Below are 6,000 nucleotides of genomic sequence, written 5' to 3'. Positions count from 1 at the left end.
ACACACGCGAGACAGATAAAGCACCGAAGCTGAAATCGTTACAGGTACAGAAATCTCGCTGAAGCCAGAGATAAATTCAGCCGAAATTTTTACAAAGGCACAGACGGTGTTTAGAAAGGATAGATTGCATGCAACCGGTGGTGGAGCGTTCGTCGATGTTAGTAGTAGTTTATCCTGTAGTGAAGTAGAAGTGGATAGTTCCTGTGAATTATTATGGGTGGAGGTTACACTCAACACTAGGATAATAATTGGCTCCTTTTACCGACCTCCCGACTCAGCAGCATTAGTGGCAGAACAGCTGCGAGAAAATTTGGAATACATTTACTATAAATTTTCTCAGCATATTATAGTCTTAGGTGGAGATTTCAATTTACCAGATATAGACTGGGACACTCAGATGTTTAGGACGTGTGGTAGGGACAGAACATCGAGTAACATTATACTTAGTGCACTATCCGAAAATTACCTCGAGCAATTAAACAGAGAACCGATTCGTGGAGATAACATCTTGGACCTACTGATAACAAACAGAGCCGAACGTTTCGACTCTGTATGTGCAGAACAGGGAATAAGTGATCATATGGCCGTTGCAGCATCCCTGAATATGGAAGTTAATAGGAATATAAAAAAAGGGGGAAGATTATCTGTTTAGCAAGAGTAATAGAAGGCAGTTTCAGACTACCTAACAGATCAAAACGAAAATGTTGAGTGTTTATGGAAAAAGTTCAAGGCAATCGTAAAATGCTTTTTAGACAGGTACGTGCCGAATAAAACTGTGAGGGACGGGAAAAACCCACCGTGGTACAACAACAAAGTTAGGAAATAATGGCAGACACCTAAACAAAGCAGTCTCATGTTTTCTCCAGGGAGCTATGCTCGTCTCGTTATCTAAGGCAAGGGTAGTTGCTGGTTCAGATCTCGTAGCACTACCGATGTGTAATGCTTCGGTTTTTTTCTTTTCCTCTGCAGATAGCCAAAACGGAATTCAGTAATACAAAATCGTTAAGAAAACCTTTGCAGTCTGCCAAGTTAACGGTCGCCTGTTTATATTTATTTTTCTTTTTAGCCATCAACCTTCTCCTGTAACGCAATAAACTTCATTCATTACTAGTATGTTACTGTTACTATTATTGTTGTTATACGGTCACTCGCAAGAGCATTCCTGTTCCTATTTAGTACCAATTTATATGACTAGTGTATCTGGAAGAACGGAATGATGGATGTTTCGTGATGTACAATATGCACATTTACCTCAGGTCTTGTTCTCAGGGCAATAGGGAAAGCCTAATAAGAGAAGACGACAACTGGAAGTCGGTGACGTAGACAGAATTCTGCAGCAGTGTCTGTTGATTTAATGTCGTGACAACAGATAAATTTGCGTCTTTGTATATTACTCAACAGTCGAATTTGTAGTATGGAATTTGCTTCTGCTATCAATAGTTTCGAAGTTTTGACCACAGATACGGTTTACAATTAACTCAGTTGCTAGTTACAGTGTTACAAGTGTAAATGGAAAACTGTATTTGATAATTTTGTTCTGCTGCTGTTGTTCGAATCAATTATGCCAGTGGATTAATTTGTGTGTCTTCTTACTTTTATTTGAGCAGCTAAGTAAACTAACTTGGAAATTCCGGGCACTCAAGAGCGTCTTCCACTTGTGATTTTCGATTCCGAAAACAATTTGTGAGTCTCCTGGAAACCTTGATCCAATATCTTGTGGAAGAGAGTATAGTGGTTTGCTTTACGAATACCAAGTAACAATACACAAAGGAAGTCTCTGGAATGATTCGAAGAAATCATCAGTGACACTGATTTGGATTCTTTTAATCATTTAGGGACCGATGAGAGGGAACATTACAAAGACAATAAACAGGCTAGTTAATATATATTACATAGGTAGATCTCACGGTGAGGAACGCATGAAGGCGCAGAACTGCATATTGCCCACACCCATAGTTTATTTTCTGCGTTAATGAGCATAATGTTTAGTTTCTTCTCGTCTGAATCCGGAAATGAATTGACTACTGGATGGCATCGAATAATAAATTAACTACGATTCTTCTTGCTTCCACCGCCATCAACGTACTTGTTCAGTCTCGTGGTAGTTGTGAAATTCTATTTGTATGAGGTATAAGACTGCACGTAGACACGGTCGATTTCGAAGTTCATAGTGTTTGATACGTGACATGTGGGGAAAAGTTGATTTCCAACTACTTTATAATATTTCTTAGCATGCTATCAATGTCTTTTATTCTTTTGTATTTTGGGGAAATTGCAATAAATATGGAAAATTATATACCTCAATATTTCACATGCCGGGCACTAAAGAGCGTCTTCCACTTGTGATTTTCGATTCCGAAGACGATTTATGAGTCTCCTGGAAACCTTGATCCAATGTCTTGTGGAAGAGAGTATAGTGGTTTGCTTTACGAATACCAAGTAACAACACACAAAGGAAGTCTCTGGAAAGATTTGAAGAAATCATCAGTGACACAGGTTCCATTTGCATCATTGTTCTGAAGTTCATTTTAATTCCGTAATTATGGTACATCTTGCTAACTTGCGGAAACTAATATCACTAACGCTGTTATACGTGCGCTGAAATTATGTAACACAGGCGTTAACAGTCCCCTTCCACGCAAGAAAGCCTAAAAATGAGGAATTCTAGATTAAATCTAAGTGAATACCTTACATCTAGATAGCCCGAAAGACGATGTTAGAAAGTATGAAGAGATACCGCAGTTCAAAATCAAAATGCTCTCAAGTCTCCCCTCTAACACACTGTATTAGACGAAGAGAGCAAGCATTGCGTTACATAACTGCCCCCTACACAGCTAGTAATTGACAGCATCGTTGCAAATATTTGGAAACGTTGTGGTAGCGTATTTACTTTCACTTTCCACTTCTATGACTAATGCCACAGAATCCTCAAGCAATATGAGACACTGAGACAGGAAATTTAATGTTTGGAGTCCAGGAATGCGGAACTTCAGGTAAGTAACAACTTTTCATATCTTTAGCTTTGCATTTCAAATGGTTCAAATGGCTCTGAGCACTATCTGAGGCCATCAGTCCCCTAGAACTTAGAACTACTTAAACCTAACTAACCTAAGGAGATCACACACATCCATGCCCGAGACAGGATTCGAACCCGCGACCGTAGCGGTCGCGAGATTCCAGACTGAAGCACGTGAACCGCTCGGCCACACTGGCCAGCGGCTTTGCAGTATGACGCTCAGTGATCAATATTGCAACGAGAGAGACATGTTTTCAGAGCAGCGTCTCGTTAGCTCTACAGTTCCAGTACGACTCTCAGTAACCAAAATAGCTAGGAGAGAGACCTGTTTTCAGCAGCATCTCGTTAGCTGCACAGTTCCAGTACGACGATCGTAACCAATACTGCAACGAGAGGGACCTATCTTTAGAAGTATCTCGTTAGCTCTACAGTTCCGCCTCGTGCGCCGAGCGGGAAGGTTGCTTGTTTTCCGCCTCACTGCAGTGTTGCGCACACTTGGACAGCTCTTCCTCAGTGTTGTTTGTGTGTTTGTTTGTGTGACATCGTCGTTGGTCCGTGACGTCAGTTTTATGTCCCTGCCTATTTTAACTTTTTCGTTAAGTTTCTGGGTACCCTACAAGTAGACAGGTTCCATTTGCATCATTGTTCTGAAGTTCATTTTAATTCCGTCATTATGGTACATCTTGCTAACGCATAAATGGATTATGTAAATTGCTGAGTTCTGTCTCCTGCAAAAGGTTAACGACAGTTTACTCTAAGAGGTTTTTCTCTCTTACGGTGATGTGAGGGCTATACGACGCGAACCCTGGTTCACTCGACTTTGATAGCAGTATCTTAGCGGTATCTGTTTAGTGGTAATCATACTTAACATTCCTTCTAGTCTACAGTTCTGTGGTTGCTGGATTCATGTAACATGTAGTGAATAAGTAGAAGATGTGCTTTCTCTGCAATAGGCCATCTTAGATCTGATTGCTACCGCGGGTATTTGTACTGAAGTCCTCATTTGAATAGCGTCGAAAACTGACGTTAGCTAATCTCGTTTCTCCTACTAACGAGAATCGTGCCACGTTGTCCCCGGGTGAAACGGAACAACAGTGGATGCGAAGCTCATTGCTCCTGAATTTCCGCCATTACTCACGCATCACAATCCTGAAATACTTGTCGCCAAGCCGCGAGTGTCCGCGGTACAACATAAGAGATGTTGTACTTAGGATGGTGAATAGAAGGATGCATCTTCTCCTCATCCATCACTTCCTGAAATACGTTTGTCAGTTGGTGTATCTTGTACTTCTGAGTCCTGCACTCCACATGGAGTCGGTAGTGCGAAAACAGCTGCTGATAGCTCTAGCGTTTCCCCTTGTGTTCCTCCTGCAGTTGAAGTAACTCCTTCGGAAGCACCCAGGAGTGGGGAAGTCGATGGGCCTTCTTGTGTATCAATGATTCAGCAGCAACAATCTGAGGCGCCCCTAATCTCACCTGTTCCCTTGACGTCATCCTTTCAGGTGTAAGCGGGACGGCCTACTGTAGCAGCTCCCGTAGAGGCGATTTGAAGCCATGAAGTACTATTACCCGTTGACCCAAATGTAGCGTTGCCTGTCTCCTTCTTGTGCGTCGTCCTGAATTGCAAGGATCCTTTTCCGCGGAATGGGCCCCTGGAACTACGTGCTTATCACATGCTTTAGATAACGTGCAGAACCCACCAACGTCCCTGACTTCAGCTGCTGTAGTGCCTCGCAGTCGATGTAAACAACGCGTCCAACATGAGCACGCGGTGGGTTGTAAAAAGGAGAAACATAAAGTATGTGGCTTCAAAATCAGAAACATAAAGGTTCCAGAGGATAGGGTGCAACCCCCTACCTTCAGGTTCTTGAGTCGTCTCGGCAGTGGAAACTTAAAACACATTTATGACGCAATTAAGTGAGTCAGCAGCTCGAATTGTATTCTTCATGTTAAAGTATGCAGGCTTACATATTTCTTTCTTTGAACGTCAGACGGGTGGAGTCGCAACATCGGCTCGCTTCGGTGCGTCAATTTATGACTTCTCTGCGGATATCGTATTCGTACAAGAAGTTCAATTCACTCTTTTTTCTCTCCCTGGTTTTTGTATTGTGTTCAATGTGGCATCCAAATGTTCCACGGTGACTACCTGGTTTTTAGGGGCGGCATTCCCACAGAAGGGCTTGAATTTCTTGATACTGGTAAAGGAACAAGACGTACTTTTTTTCACCTGATCTTGTTTCTCCTTTACGCAAACTCTGGTTCCGAACGCACTTTGGGCTGTTGCCCATTTTATAAGGAAAAGGTGGTTTTTGGTCTCCGGAAAAGACTGCAGAGAAGTTTGATTCGCGATGATTTTAGCTGTGTGTTCCGTCCTGTTCATCAGTCTGCAAATTTTAATTTCCGTCGCGAATTACAAGATTTAGTTCGTTCCTTGTAACTGAAAGACTTTTTGAATGTAAATATCCGACTCTTGTCAAATTTACCTTCTTTACTGATACTTCTATGCGCAGACTTGACAGATTTTATTTATCTGATTGGATGCGTGATAGGATTTTAACTGTCTGTGTCATCCCCGCCACTGCGCAGTGACTGGAACTGTAAACCACGGGAGACATAGGGTGAAATTGTTTCTATCGCCTTGGATGCTGAATGAGGTGCACTTGGAGGATCCCTCACTGGATGAGGTGATACGAGAAGTGTCAGATCGTAGTCTCCACTTTGTAGAGATGGATCCAACTCGCAAAACCGAGGATCCGAGAAAGGTTCACACGATTCTGCAGTGACAGAGCGTGGGAATTTCGGAGGACTCGGTGGTTTTACTACTCTCAGTTACGTGACCTTTATGATAGTGCTCATTGGGCTCGCCTACGGGCTGCGGAAGTCAGGCTGGTAAAGGCGCAATTGTTACAGTTGAAACAGCGTCAAATGGAAGGATTAAGTGCACGATGCAAACCAAGTTTCTTGATAGCATATTAACTGACTTC

The sequence above is a fragment of the Schistocerca gregaria genome, chromosome X (assembly GCF_023897955.1).
Source record: "Schistocerca gregaria isolate iqSchGreg1 chromosome X, iqSchGreg1.2, whole genome shotgun sequence".
NCBI classification, from domain to species: Eukaryota; Metazoa; Arthropoda; class Insecta; order Orthoptera; family Acrididae; genus Schistocerca; species Schistocerca gregaria.
This window is presented reverse-complemented; position numbering follows the sequence as displayed.